The sequence below is a fragment of the Leuciscus leuciscus genome (assembly GCF_965113295.1).
Source record: "Leuciscus leuciscus genome assembly, chromosome: 24".
Lineage (NCBI taxonomy): Eukaryota > Metazoa > Chordata > Actinopteri > Cypriniformes > Leuciscidae > Leuciscus > Leuciscus leuciscus.
Window position 1 is genome coordinate 9,322,176 of NC_138723.1, and position 15,304 is coordinate 9,337,479.

Consider the following 15,304-nt stretch of genomic DNA (forward strand, 5'->3'; position numbering starts at 1 on the left):
ATTAACCGTTTCTATTGTCCTTTAGAAACTGTTACTGCATCACCTGTGAACCATGGGGCAAATCTGACCTTAAATAATTATTCTAGATTAGGGTAAAGCAGACCACCTTTTAGCTATATTTCAATTCGTTCTTAATGTAGCCTATTTTTTTTTATAAAATAAATAAATAAACAATTTAATGGAGTAACTCAATTTGAGTTCTTTGGGACACAACTGTGACAGAAGTGTTCCGTTTTCTATTTGATTCCTGTTTGGCATTTCATAAAATCTTACGTTTTTATAAAATAAGATTTGTATTATTCTGCTTTTAGGGCCTTATGGATAGCCAACCTGTTTTAGTTTGTGTTGGCCTATATATTTCACAAATCTGCATTGTGACAGGAGCCATCAATATGGAAACACTCTGCATATTCACCACATCCAATTTCAAACCAATTTCAAATCCAACCCAACTTATTCAAAACTATTTGTTGCAGTATTTAGGAAAATTATGCAGTGGTTTTGTTGTTATGTAATATAGCCTATTAAGAGAAAATAATAATATCCAAGGGGTCTTTTACACCAGGACATTTAGTCCTCTTGTAGGCCTGTCCTCACTGTAAAAAAAATATTTTCATGATTTATCACAACTTTATATCCTTTGTCAAATCAACTTAGACAATTAGTGTGGTTCAGATAACATAATATTTTGAGTTTCCATTTATTAAACCAATCTTCTATTAACTCAAATTTTCAGTTTTAAAGCAACCATGTAACTTACCTTTTTTAAGTTAAACCAACAATATATTTTACAGTGAGTAGCCTATGTGTGTTTGTGTAATTCCAAGAAAATGTCAAATATTTGGGGGTCAGTTCTTTTTTCTTCTCCCATTTATCATTCATTTATTTTCATGAAAACATCTAAAAGCATGCAGTTTGATAGCAAGTCAAAACTCCACTAAAATGATCCCGTAAATATTTTCATGCAAAATATATAACCACGAGAGATACGATGTTGGGAAACTTGGGCAGTTTCACTGTCCTCCGCGTGAATAATGAATTGAGCTCGTGCACGCTTCTGCGCGTTCCTCATTCATCTGAGTGCGCGTGAGTGAGGCAGCAGGCGGAGAAGACCGAGTCCCGCTGACACCACGATATTAGTCTGAACCTCGACTCCTACACATTGAGGATACTCTTGGATTATTTAACATTTCGTCTTTCACCAGTAAGTAGCGCTTCTGAGTCTTTCTGAGCTCGTGTTTGCGGCTTTTTCTCCTCCAGCCCTGGAGCTTCGCGTATGAGACTCTCTTTGGCTCAACGGTTGCGACAAGTTCCATTTAAAAAGTTGCTTTCTCTTTCTCCAGCTCTGAAAACAGCTTCACACTCCCTCGTTTAGATTTGTTTGCAAACATATGCTGGATGTTGTTTTATTAATTGCACGTGATTCTTGTTTTGAATGTTGTAAGAAACTGAAACGTTGTTGTTTTATTTGTCTCAGTTAACCTGTGTCAGTGCGGTGAATGTAACGTTATGTGGCACTGATGGTTAGTATTGTGGGTTTGTTTTGTTATCTTTTTCCAACAGACACAGTCATGTAAAGGCGGTTTAGTAAGGGTTGATAATCATCTTGCAGCAGGTGTCTTGTAGAGAGACTTCCGCAGTTCTATTCTGTGATAGCGACGCGAACGAATCGTTCTTATGAGTCGGATCTTTCAATGAATCTATTGAATCGGTTCACTTAACCGTTTGTTACGATACACCTGCGAATCGAATTGAATCGGTCCGAACGGTTCTGGAGTCAATAGCTGACCGATTCAATTGAACCGAAAATAGTCATAATGAGCCTAGAACAGATGAGTGAACTGATTAGAGTAAACTGAAGAATTGATTCAAGGGGGGCAGAATCTTACTTTAATAGACGAATAGCAGACGTGTTGGGACTACATGTGGGAAGTATCGTTCTCTCTATTTGGTTAAAATACTCTCCAAAATATTGATGTTTTTTCTTACACATATTTAGCCTATACGGTAACAACCACAGCCATGAAAAACCTGGAAGTATCACGAGTCATGGACGTTTATAAATGTATTAATACAAATATAAAGATAAATAATAAACTATCTAGATGTAGTTAATAGATTTATAATAATATTTATTTAGCAATAAAATCTCCATAAAATTATTATTATTATTATTAATAGTAGTATTATTATTAAAAAGTACAGTACATCCATGAACCTCTGGAACAATTATGGAAAATTCATGGCAATTCATTGACCAAAAAGTGTGGTAACCAAAGTCTTTAGCTTGCCAAAATACCATACTACTGTAAAACCATGAATTTTGTTATATATTCAGAATTCTGTTATATCACTTATTTTTATTACTTTGGATAAGTTACCACAATTTAATTTTACAAACTACATCTGGAGTAACTAATATCTTTTTCAGAAATACCATAGTTAAATTTTTGTAAAGGTGTAGGCATACATAAATCTGTTTTTGCTTCCTCCTAATGTTAACTTGTTAGGTTACACTTGTATGGTGAAGTTATGTTTGACTTCATCTATGTGTGATCTATACAATCCTGAATATCCACTTTCCTTTCACAAGAACAAAGAGCATAACTGTGATGCTTTTTTCCTCATGCGATCAGCTCATGCGTCGCTTCCGTCCCTCACACACATGCACACACTGTTCTCTCTCCGCGACACACGCTGCTGTGAGCCCAGCATCTGAAATGCTTTGGAAATTGCTTGGCACATTGTCTGAAAATAGCTTGTGGCTATCACATATTGCCTCAGGTTGAAATGCGAAAGATTGCACTTGTTTTGTAAGGACTGAATTCCCTTGAGAGAGAGAGAGAGAGAGAGAGAGAGAGAGAGAGACAAGTTGAAACTTATTTATTTTTCATTTGGGTGCAGGTCCAAGTTGTTTGTGCCAAAACAAAAGTATGAAAACACATATATAAACTGCGGTGTGTGTTAGCTGGTGATGTTCATTGTGTTGACCGTAAGATGTTGGTTATGGAGTCTAAAACGGTGTTTCTCAACCGGTGACCCAGAGTGTGTAGTCAAACAACAAAATTTAGGGGTCGTTTACACGACACTGTTTTCAACGAATTCCTTTTGGTCATTCATTCACACAACAACAGCATTTTCGTGACCTTAAAACGCAAACTGAAAAAAACTCAAGTTAAAAGAAGTTCAACATTTAAAAAACGTATAGGCCTAAGGGCCGGCTCACACAGAAGGGGTTTTTGCGGTTAAAATATGAGCATGCAACGTTGTAGTTACGATGTCCCAAAAAATACCAATTTATTACTATTATAGGGATGCAGGATATATCGGCCACCATATCGGTATCGGCCGATATATGTTAATTTTTAATGTTATCGGTCCAATAAGACAATTTGGCCGATATGTTAAAGCGATATGTTAAATTTATCGGCCAATAAATCAGCTTGTCGGCTTTGAAATAAAAAGAATGATCGGTTACGACCAAAATGTTCATATTGGTTCATCCCTAACTATTAGTGTGGTACGTTGTGTGTTTGCTGGGACGGATTTGCATATCCATGAGTTATTGTGGGTCCCATGGCCAAACTAGTTTGAGAACCACTGGTCTAAAATATTGTTGGTTTAAAATCTCCACCGTACAGTGTGACATACGAGACAGATGTCGCACAGTCTGTCTGCCTTCTTCCCCAAGATGTTATGGGGTCATATCGTAGAGGACAGAACAGAAATATAGACCTGTCTGAAGATATATTCTACCCAGAGAAGAGATGACAGATGCTCGGGTCGGGAGGTCAAAGTGCGAATGTCTCTGGTTGCTCTTTGTCTTTGTTTCTCCCAGGCTTAAGGCCCGTTCACACCAAGGACGACAACTATAAAGAAAACAATGGAGAGATAGTTCTAAAAATCGTTCTCAATATTAAAGAATAGTTCACACTACAGCTAACTATAACGGCACAGAGAAACGATATCTTTGTAATCACTTTCATTACGATTTTATCCAGCTGATGAACGATACAAACATAGACAGCCAATCAGAATGCATCCTGCTGTCACGAGCTCGAGCATTTAAAGCGGCAGACAAACACACACTTATAATAAACAGAATGATATTGTCCGCTGGTGTGTGGATGCTAATATAGTTATCTTTATAGTTATCGTTCTTGGTGTGAACGAGCCCACATCGGCCCCAGAGGCCTTAATTTGACTCTCACGGCCTGTTGCAAGGATTTAGCACTTGAATAATCGTTTAAGAGTTGTGTGTGTGGCATTTCCTGAGGGCAGAGGGAGTCAACGGTGGCAGATGTAGCTGACTTTCAGCATCGTTAGGTCACACCGGCTGTCTGTGGAGATTTAGAGGGGCGTAATAAACCTGAGAATGGATTTTTCCTTTCTCTTTATGGCTTTATTGACATTCCTGTAGTCTTAATCTTAAAATCAACATCAAATCAGAATGGACCTTGTTTAATTTCTTAATGCATGTTCCTGGTCTCATTGTGCACAATTAATTGGTGCATGTTGTTCCGAATAAAAATAAATTGTTTGTCTATGTAATCTTTCATAACTCGCTCTGCCTCTTTGTCCGACACCACAGACTCTAGCCGGATTCAAACACGTCTTCTCAGCTTATTTGAAATGGATACATTTAATTTCTAGTGATTACTTCACTTTGCCTGCTAGAGTTTTAGTAAGTTGATATTGAGAATGTATGGTTTGGGATTCTTTTTAGTGCAAATTTTATTAATTTTTTTCACACATACTCTAAACTATCATGCAAAATCTGATTTTTGTTGTATGTTTTTTTAAATAAGTTTTATGAAATGTTCACGAAGGCTGCATTTATTTGACCAAAATATAGGCCTAGTAATAAAAGTAATATTGTTAAATATTATTACAATTTAAAATAACTGTTTTCTAATATATATATTTTAAAATGTAATTTATTCCTGTGATCAAAGCTGCATTTTCAGCATCATTACTGGTACGTTGATCATCACACTATCATTAGTGTGACATGATCCTTCAGAAATCAGTCTAATATGATTTGATGATTAATAAAAAAACATTTCTTATTATCAATGTAGAAAACAATTAAATATTGTGCATGTTTGTTTTTTTCCAGCTATAAATAGCTATGCATGCATATAAAATTACTTAAAAATTCACGTCCAGAACTTTTTTGTATTTATGTATTTGGGATTTTTGGCTGTATATTCTAGTAAATGCCAATATAGTGCCTAATAGATTTGCAGAATATTGGCCGTTTGACAGAATGAGGTGATGTTCAGCTGATGAAGTGTTTCTTCATCTTTCTCCCTTGTTCTCTCACTCTTTCACCTTTTTTCCCTCACTCGCTCTCCAACCGATCGGAGCTATTCTTGGCCTGCTCTCTTGCTGATGGGAAAAGCTGACATTGCTAACAGAGGGGGAATTTGAGCTCGACTCAAGCCAAAGCCCGCTTCCTCCTCCTGAGCCTGTGCACCCGTCTGCCACTGCGCCATCAGGACATCTGATTTACTGTCTGCTGTTTGCATGACAAAGAAAGCCTTTCTGGGGAGAGTGTTTGAGGAAAGGGAGAACCAAACCGAGAGGAAGAAGCTCTCCTTTTTCCAAAAGGAGAAGTATTTTAAACAAGTTTCTTGAGGTCTTCAGACTGCCTGAGGTCATTACCCATTGTACATTGTTTATTGCTGGTTTGGCAATAATCGAAAATCAACCAGTTTACAGGCAGTACGTCCCACTGTGCCAACTGATTTTGGCCCGTGACTTGGTTGCATCTTGGCCGCTGAATTTAACTCTGTCTGACTAATGAGAGGTGAACAATCCCATAAAAGAACTGGCAGATTGCGCAAAGTCAGAATCTAGCAAACAGCGAAGCAACTACAAAGACATCTGTGCTGGTTTATTCATTTATTTATTTATTTGGTTTATGCCTTTATTAGGCAACAGTGGGTAATTGACAGAAAAGTACAGGACGAGTGAAGAGGGACGGGTAAAAGATAGACCAAGGCCAGACTCGGACCCGGCATGAGCACAACAGACCTTCATATGTCTGTGCAACAGTGTACATAATTGTGCTAAACGAACGCAATTTTAAACAAAATGATTTTACTATATTATACTTTTAATATGTGATAATAGAAATAGAAACATTTGAATGTTTTTATAATGAAAGGCCCACTGAAGTGCCTTGGAAGGAACGCGCAGCTTTGTTTGATGCGCTGACGTAATTTCCACTGAAACAGGAAGCTAAGGCGGGACATATTGAATGGCTCCTCCCCCTTTTCAAACAGCCAATAGCGTGTAGTTTACCGCACAGACTGCAAGTCGTACTTGACGGCACCATGGAAGCGAATCCGAGCGCTGATGATACGTTGGATTCAATAGTAGAGGTGTGAATAAATTCTAGCTATTTCATTCTTAACCAACGTTGGAAAACGGAATAAAACTCGAGCGTTTGAGCAACTGAACACACATCTCCAGCCCATGTTGCTCTGTGACGTGTCAATGGTCGCTTTGAGCAGGTGGTATTTATAGCATAGGGGGTGGAGCTTTAGATTCTAGAGAGCATTTGATTGGACAGAAGATGTGATGAGAAGCTGAAGTCTGTGGTGATGTCATAAAAATCTGTGATCATTTTAGTGGAAGTGAGCTTATATGCTTATATCTCCTAAATGAGAATTTTGTCATTGTTTTGGAAAACACCAGCTTATTCATAACCTTAAGGCTAACATATTCGTACTAAAAGCTAAAAAAATCGTAAATTTTTATTTCAGGTGGCCTTTAAAATACTTTCAAAAGTTTTTTTTTTTAAAGCACTTGATCCAGAAATACTAACACTTTCTTTTTTTAAACTTTTTTTTATAAAAAAAATAAATGACATGCACTGCGTTAGAGAAGGGTCATAGCACTTGCATATTGTCATCCTACTGTTAGTTGAACTGCTTCTATTGTTCTCATTTGTAAGTCGCTTTGGATAAAAGCGTCTGCTAAATTAATAAATGTAAATGATTAATTAAATAAACTTGATCATTAAAGTGATTTGTTCATAAATCATACTATATGAATCGTAAGAAAGACATGTCTTTGAATTTGTGCTTAATCAAACTTTTATATCGCACTACATTCAGACTGCAAACTTACAACTAAGATAAAATGTGTCTTTCTAGCATGACGCTGTAGATCTATAAGCGGCAGCACTAATAGCAGGAAACGCTGGTCCATGCTCAATTTGCTAGATAATTGTTAGTTGTCCAATCTAGTAAGCTGCACTGTTGCAAAAGACCTCAGAGTGACATTGTGTGACCCTTGTCTGATAAATGGTTTGTCTGTTTTGGGGTCGAAGGGAGCAAGTGAAGAGCTGGGTACAAGTGTGCATTTGGTTGTGAGTGCATACTGGAGGAAGGGCACCATGGGACTGGAACTCCTGAGGGGGTGTGCAGTGGAAAAGTGCCCTGCGCTGTGTCAACAGGCCGTTTGTGTAGACGTGCGTGCGTATGTGGTTTTAAGGCAGCTGATGTGCCGACAGGAGCAGCGGAAATGGATCCAGCGATGAGCAGAAACCAGATCTAACGCACACACAGGGAAGGAATGGCCTTGTAAGGCATGTGAGAGAGAGAGAGAGAGAGACAGTGGGTCACCATTCCCCGAGACGGACACACACAGACACACACATTCAATGAAACAGCAGCATTTCTAAACAAATCATTATCTGCACCACACAGGCTATGAAATAATAAATTTAGCATTATAAAGCTATAAAGGTGTTTAAAGCCAAAGATGATTAGTGTTGATAGGAAACCATGTGCTGTTGCTTTTGATTTATTGAATTTGGCAAGCGTAGTAAATTAAACGCTGACCTGGGAACAGTTCCTCTTATAATTTAATCTTACAAATCCTAATCTTTTATGGAAAGTATTGTCTTACAGTCTTAAATGGTCAGAATTGAAACACATGGACACATTGGACAGTGTCTTTTATGCTCTTGGGAATAATTGAAATTCGGTGGTTTACTGTGCAGATCATGAATATTTTCCAAGAGATTGTAACAAGTGTTTGCTTGCCTATTGTGCTTTCTCATTCAACCCTCGTTGCCTGGTGGTTAAAACACTTGCTGGTTTTATCCTGCCAATTTTGCGGTTCTCGGTACCAATTTTAGTATCAGAGCAAAAGCTGTTTAATTAAGTATACGTAAATTTTCATCTGTTGGTTATCATTGCAGTTTCCAATTCAGTTGATTTAAATGTGGTTGTCAATCCAGAAACTTTGCAGTGTACTTGGCTGCATAAAAAACTAAACTTGTGTTGAGATTGTGAATAGGTTATAAGCAGAGAGCAAGAGAAGAGCCTCCCTTTAATCACCCAGTAATTAAAAAAAATTGTTTTTTTACTTACTGGTAGTGTATGGCAACCCTAGTAAATAGTAAAATAGTAATGTACTGTAAATGTATTTTAATGCACAGTGATGAATGAGGCAAGGATGATGTCTGCCTCTGCAAGAGGATCACAAATACACACAAATTCCTCAGTGGATTTGGTCTAAACTTATTCGAGTATTTTAGGATACACATTTGTTTCTATCAGCAAGACAAACTAACTGCCTCTCTCGAAGCACCTGTGTTTCTATTAGTCTGATAAGATTTTGCAGATTATAAGATTTGTATGGTGTGACAAATATCTCTGTTTCAAAACCTAGGAGGCATGCGTTCGGGATGGGGTTTTGCGTTAGAAACATCTAGACACACAGTGGGATCAAAAAGGCACTCATGTACACAAAATCAAATTTTTAACTTGAATAAATGAATTGCAATAGAGATTTATGTTAGCAACAGCATGTTACAAAGCTACCTGAGACTCTTGTAGTTATAACACACATTTATACTTTTCAAGATTGAATAAAATCAATGAGTTTTTTGAAGCAGTGCATTGTGGGATTGCATTATCATTAAGGATGCACTTTTATTTTGATTATTTTTTGCTCTCTAAGTTTTGAACGGCGCTCTGGTCACTTGAATGTTATTGCATGTAGCAATTAATTCCTATTTGACTTCCTTGTCATGGCTGAGATAGATATTCAATTAAAGACTGGAAGGCAGAGTGTGTAATTTAATAAGGGAGGTTTCCAGCACAGTGGTATCACCATGATGATTTTTATGAGCGATATAGAGAGATAGAAAGAAAAAGAGAAGGGTAGATGAAGAGAAAGAAGGAGGGGGGTGTAGGACACTTTGATTTGTTCTGCCTTGATGGTCATCACCCCTTTGCCTCCACGGAGAATTAACCAATTAGACAGTGCCTGGTGCGTATGCTGGCCACACACTATTAGATAGATGAAAGGAGCCCTCTGTTTAGCCTATAAATGAGTGAGCAGAATATTGATAAAGACAAGTGAGGGTTATTACGTTCGCCCCGCCACGTTTGTTCCTTTGTGCCGTAATACAGTACTGAGCAGTTCTTTTTAACCCACAGTGGCGTGTGTGTGAGTTATGCTAGTGAGAATTAAGCTGCCAGACGTAATTGTAGGAAGCGATTCCCTCTGAATTGTACTTTTGTGACAGAACTGCACTTATCTGACACCGATCGTATTCACTGTTCTCAGAACGGTTGTAGCGGCTGTTGAAAGCCCCATAATGACTGTCGGTCTGTTCATTAAGGATAATTGGTAATGTTGCTCAGTTCTGGGCGTGTGTGGGTGTGTTGAAGTCATAAGTGTATGGGTTATAAATAAAGACCAGGCTTTTTCAGTGATGTATTCTTGATATGAAACCCTATACAAAAATTCCATCATAAAACAAAATGCATGTGTGTGTGTGTGTGTACTTTAGGGCTGCAGAATTAATCTTATTAAATATGAATGCATTGGCGAATCAGAGGCATTTAAATGAATCCGTATTCCAGTCCTAGCTGGTTGTATTGAGTGAAAATTCTATATTTTATTTCACACAGTGTTATTTTACTTTGTGGTCCAATTGTTTGGGTGGTGGCAATTTGCTCCTGCAACATGACCCAAATGCACATTGTTAATTTCTGTTCCTCTTGCCAAATTTAGCCACCAACCCCTCACTTACACTCGCATGATTATTAGTCTGTGTGAATGTGTTGATTCATAATTACAGATAGAGCCTTCATGGATTCAGAGTTTTCACAAAGCGAGTGGCATGTTACCCCTGCAAAACACAAAACACATATGGAAAACACATTTTTTTTAAAATGTTTTATTATTATTCTGTAATTCATTTTTTTTATTTCACATGCCTAATATAGTCCTGCAAACAATGTTCATTTTGAAGGTTTTGGAAACTAATATATTTAATGTACCCATGTAGGCTATTCTATGTGCAAAAAGGGTTCAAATCACATTATATTCTAACATTGTAACAACATTACAATCTAAAAACAGAAACAATACTTTTAATAGAAGATTAAAAATAAAAGCACAGACTAAATGTTAGCTGGTAAGAGGAACACACATTCACTCATCTGAGCTTAGTGATAATATTAAGCCGGGTGCACACTGTATGATTTATAATAGTCCTTTACGATTGTTTCTTGTGAGACGGTATGAACATGATCCCCACTGTAAGCCTTGTCACAGTAAGATCTCGGTTGTCATCAGACTGTACAGCATTCAAGACGCGTTAAAAACGGACGTACTCAAGAAAACTCTTTTTTTACTTCATCAATCAGTGACCGTGAGCTGCATTACACGTGGGATTGAAACGGTAGCTACAAAGAAATCTCTAACATTCATTTTGGTCATGGCTTGTCTTGAAAAACGAAGAAAATGTGACAGTCGTCATAGAAGTCACACTGCAGGAGTGCGAGGCAAGTCTTCGAGGTCAAATTTGATCGCAACGGTCATTAATCTTCTGTTGGTGAGCCTGTCAAACTAACGATCAAAGACTTCAGATTTTAGTCTAGAATTAGAGGAATCTTTTAGGATTTGCTAAATTTGTCCCAGACTGTGAAATCCTACATTTTTGGCCTACATTTGATTACTCCATTACAAGAGACACTTTTCAGTTACTACTATCAAAAAAATATACTTATTTGTAACATTTAATATCCAACAAATAATTTATCAATGTTTATTTGAGTAAGAATTATTGCGCTCCGTCTGTTTGTCGTGCCATGCATGCGGTGGCTCTGGTTCAGTGAAGTCTGTGAAGTTTAGCGGAGACTTGTTTGCATGAGGCTATAGTCCAATCCTTACAGTAAAATTAAGACATTTGCATGGCTTTCTAACACGTTATCCTCTGATGAAAACACCACATCTCAAACGCATTAAAAAGCACAAGTACCTGTTAGATCACCTGACGGGGTAAGCCACGTTAAACTATACGCGTTAACTATATCTTAAGAGTTATTTTGAAAGCCTTAATATAAATCATGTCTCGTAAGCTGTGTATCGATTAAACGGTATTGCCTCATCCTATGTTGTTTATATTGTACAAACTCGATACCACCCAGCCCTTGTTTTTGCTTCGGGAGAGTGACAAGAAATGACTGGTAGAGTGGGAGAATTTGAACGTATTGCAGGTCAGATTCAAACCTGCATCACCCACATGAGCACCACAGTTTAATATATCTTGAGCACATGTGGAACCTGTTTTATATTTATTTTTTCTTTTAGTTTTTTGGATAGAAAGTAGAGAATGATGAAACAATTTTTTGGAAGATGGGCTGAATGATATTGGACCTGCAGATGTGAGACTTTCGAGAAAGCTCTAGCAAATAGTGAAGTCAATTTAGCTTTGTCATAAAGTGATTGTGTAATTGCTCTCTTGAAGCAACAGCATTTAGATGTGTGCAAGAAAAATGAAGAGACAAAAGGGTGAATTAATTGAGATTTGCACAAAATGAATCATCTTTAATGATGTCCAGAACCTCACGTAACATCTGTCCAGCATGAACTGTCCACCGTTCTCATTAACACCAGCCAGTGTCCACCGAACACACTGTCACCTGCTGCGCTTCACTACGATAATCATTTCTACCTTCCATTTCTCAGTTGGATTTTTGGATTCTAAATTTTTTTTGGCTCTTGAATATTGATTTCCCTAAAAAGAGCATTCTCCATGCTGAAGTTGTCTTTCTTACCCTTCATGGCTGTGGCCGCCTGCTAAGCTCTCAGGCGCAGTGAGTAATTGGAAATCTCCTTTGTGCCAAGGGACACCCTGTGCTGCATATCTTTCCTTCATTCCTTGGGTTTGACAAATCCCAGAGATTTCTCTCTGCTTCCTTGCACTCATACAGTATGTAAGTGTACACATACCTCCTGGCCTTCAGCTAAGAGAGTTGAGGGATGTTTTCAGGACGAGGTGAACTAGGAAACTGGAGGACAGTGTGAGTGTCAAAAGCTGCCTGAGGGTCTTTGAGGGATGGTAATTGAAGTTACACTCACACTGACTCAAATATGCAATGCCAAGGTGACCAGAAGTCGTTCATTTTTGATGCACTTGGATACTGAGTTTGAGTAGGATGATCTACATTTACTTGACTGCAAATGATGACAGCGAAAAAAGCAATTGTCAATCATTTTCAACGACAGTTGGCGATTTTTGCCAACATCAGTGACGGCAACAGTTGAGGATATATAAAGTTGCCCGACTGTAAATAGTGCAGACAGTGATCCGCTGCAGGTTAGACACCGAGGTCATGTATGAAGGACAGAACAGAAGGTGTGTTTGACTTCATGCAGCGCTGCGCTGACCGATCGGAGAGAGCTGCCCCTTGCTGTCAGGGGCGGAATTGAAAACGAAACAGTTAAGTTGGAGACTTTCTGCTTCCCGTAGTGACGCTTGCAAGGTGTTTGCGTACTTTATCATAGACGAAGTGGATTAGATGCAATATTTATCAAATACACGAGTGTTTCAGACGTTTTCATGAAGCAACAGAAACACTTTTCATGCGTAATACAGCACCATCTGTACAAGAATAAAGTTCTACATAAGCCTATATATTTAAATACCAATAAAATGGATATATTTTTATGGAAAAAGAAAGCGTACACTGAAAATAACAGCTCCAAACAACTTTTTTATTGAAAGTGCTACACTTCATCTGGCACCATTCTCTGATTCTATATATTTCTTTGTCAGTGTTATTTTGATAAACATGACGCAATATAAAATCATGTTTAAATGAAAAGTTTTTACTGTTATAAAATCACTGTTTAAGCACAAAACACATGTCACTGATATCATCAGTGAATTCGGCCAATCGGGAAACGGCTGCGCTATCATCAGAGCTTGTGCAGCCGCTCTCGAATCGCTCTCGCTGTACTTTGATGCCATACGTCACAGTGACGTGGCGTCAGCACTGTCTCGTCTTCTAGTCGATCGGTCTGCGCGGCGCCACATGAAGTCGAACACACCTAGTGACTCTGTAACCTCAGCGATTTACTCGCAGTCAGTGTGAGCGTACCTTAGAGCGTTGAAAGGACTCAGCACCCTTAGTCCTTCTATTTGCTGAGCCCCATGTATTGATACAGCTGTGTCTCTTTCTCAGCCTCCTCAATGCTACAGTTGCTACACTGTAAATCTTGGCTGAATTGGCAAGTCATGCCTTCCCCTCTCTCTCTGGAGACCAGAATGTCTCTTTCCCATAAGACTCGGGGGTGCTCCCTAACAACAGGGATCTAATGATGTATCACACTTTGTTGTCTGAGCTAGATTATATCTTTACAGAGAGAATCACTATTTACTGGAGGGGTTTTTGTACCAAATTTTTTGCAGTGCTTCTAGATTGTTCCTTAATTTTTTTTTTCCATTGTGTATGTTTGCACACTCCTATATGCAGAAGACGGTCTGACCCTGACTGACCCCACGGGAACACCCTTTAATCTGTGCGGTGGATGTGTTATATCCTGGCTGGATTACTTTTAAGTCTCTTCTGATTAGTATTCACTGATCAGGCTTAACGTGGGCAGCAGTAGCCGGGTTAGCTTTGCTAGCATGGTAAATCATCTGTGGCTTACTGTATGTAGAGCAGTAAACCTGGCTTCAGCCCTCAGTTTTTTTCAGGTCGAACCCTGATTGCGTCACAGATAGCTTGTCAGCTGCTGCTAATTTTGACCTGCTCCCAGTCTCTTGTCTATTTACAGAGCAGAGCAGTCTTCAACTGGCTGTCACTCTCAGGAAATAAACAAACATGTTGGACGTGAACGGCAATGCCAATATAAACAGCAGCTCTGTTATTGCACCTATAATTGATTTAAGAGGGTAAATGCACATGTTAGCCATTCTTTTGGGCCTTGGTTAGCAGAGGATTTAACAGAGACATCCTCTCCTGAACATTCAGATTAGTCGTTGACCAATATAGACTTTTCAATGGTTGAATCTTAAATTAGTCCCCTGAATCTTGAATATGTGGTTACATGTTAGTGTACGCAGTGTATTAAGTCTTTGGCTAAATTTGATTCAGTTGTAGATAAATGTTCAAATATTGGAGATTACTTTTCTTAATATGAAATTGCCATGTAAATTTGAGTCATTCAGTTTGACTAGGTTGAATTTAGCCAATAAAATGAAATGTCAATGAACTGAAATCTTTGTTCACCTTCTAGTTAGCAAGAGCCATATTAACAAAAAAAATGTATAAAAATTAAGATGGGATTTGCATAAAAATGTATTATTGATTAATGCAACACGGTATAGCCTTTTGTGTTTGAGTTGAGGATATAAGCTTCACTCTTCAGCACAATGGTAACCCCCAAATTAACAATATAACATAAACGGTTCTAAATCCCAACAGAACATTAAACACTAATGGCTGTTTTCACAGACAAGGCTTAAGCTACTCCCAGACTATTATGCATGTTTGAGCTGTCTGAACTGAAAGCAACTTGCACTGACAAATCTCAAAATATGTTCGTGTCATTGTTTTGTCTCAATATGCACACCAGTAATGTGTTTTTTTCTAAATTCTAATCCTTCCTGGCTTAATCTAAGCCCTGTCTGTGAAACCGGCCCTCAGTTTCCCCCTTTTTTCATCATTCTAAAAAACACACAAAATATCACTTAATTTCAACATTTACTCTCTCCATCCAGTCCTAAAGCATGCTGGGAACTAGAAATCCCCATGCCCAGGTTAATGCCAACAAAAATGATTCATGTAGTCTCATCCCAAATGGTTTGAGAATTTCTATTTTGCATATTTAAGTGGATTTCACACAATTTTGCATATTTAAGTGGATTTCACACAGTTTAAGTTGGGACAAAAAGAATTCAAGAATTGTTGAATTAGCTCATTTTAAGTTAACCAAGCTAGTTTCGGTTCAGGCTGTTTTCCTATACTTTATCTTTGTC

At 38.1% G+C, this 15,304-nt stretch overlaps 1 protein-coding gene across 5 annotated transcripts in view; it reads left to right on the forward strand.

The window, feature by feature from the left end:
• Positions 1-15,304, forward strand: part of strbp (spermatid perinuclear RNA binding protein) — a 101,640-nt gene that overhangs the window by 712 nt on the left and 85,624 nt on the right. For 3 of the 5 annotated variants that reach the window (XM_082158800.1, XM_082158797.1, XM_082158801.1), the window contains exon 1: positions 1,055-1,204. The exons of 1 other annotated variant lie outside the window; for it this stretch is intronic. The gene's annotated coding sequence lies outside the window, so the exon portion shown is untranslated. Of the gene's footprint in view, positions 1-1,052; positions 1,205-15,304 lie in introns of those variants that run through there. One more of the 5 variants, XM_082158799.1, reaches the window with a different exon arrangement.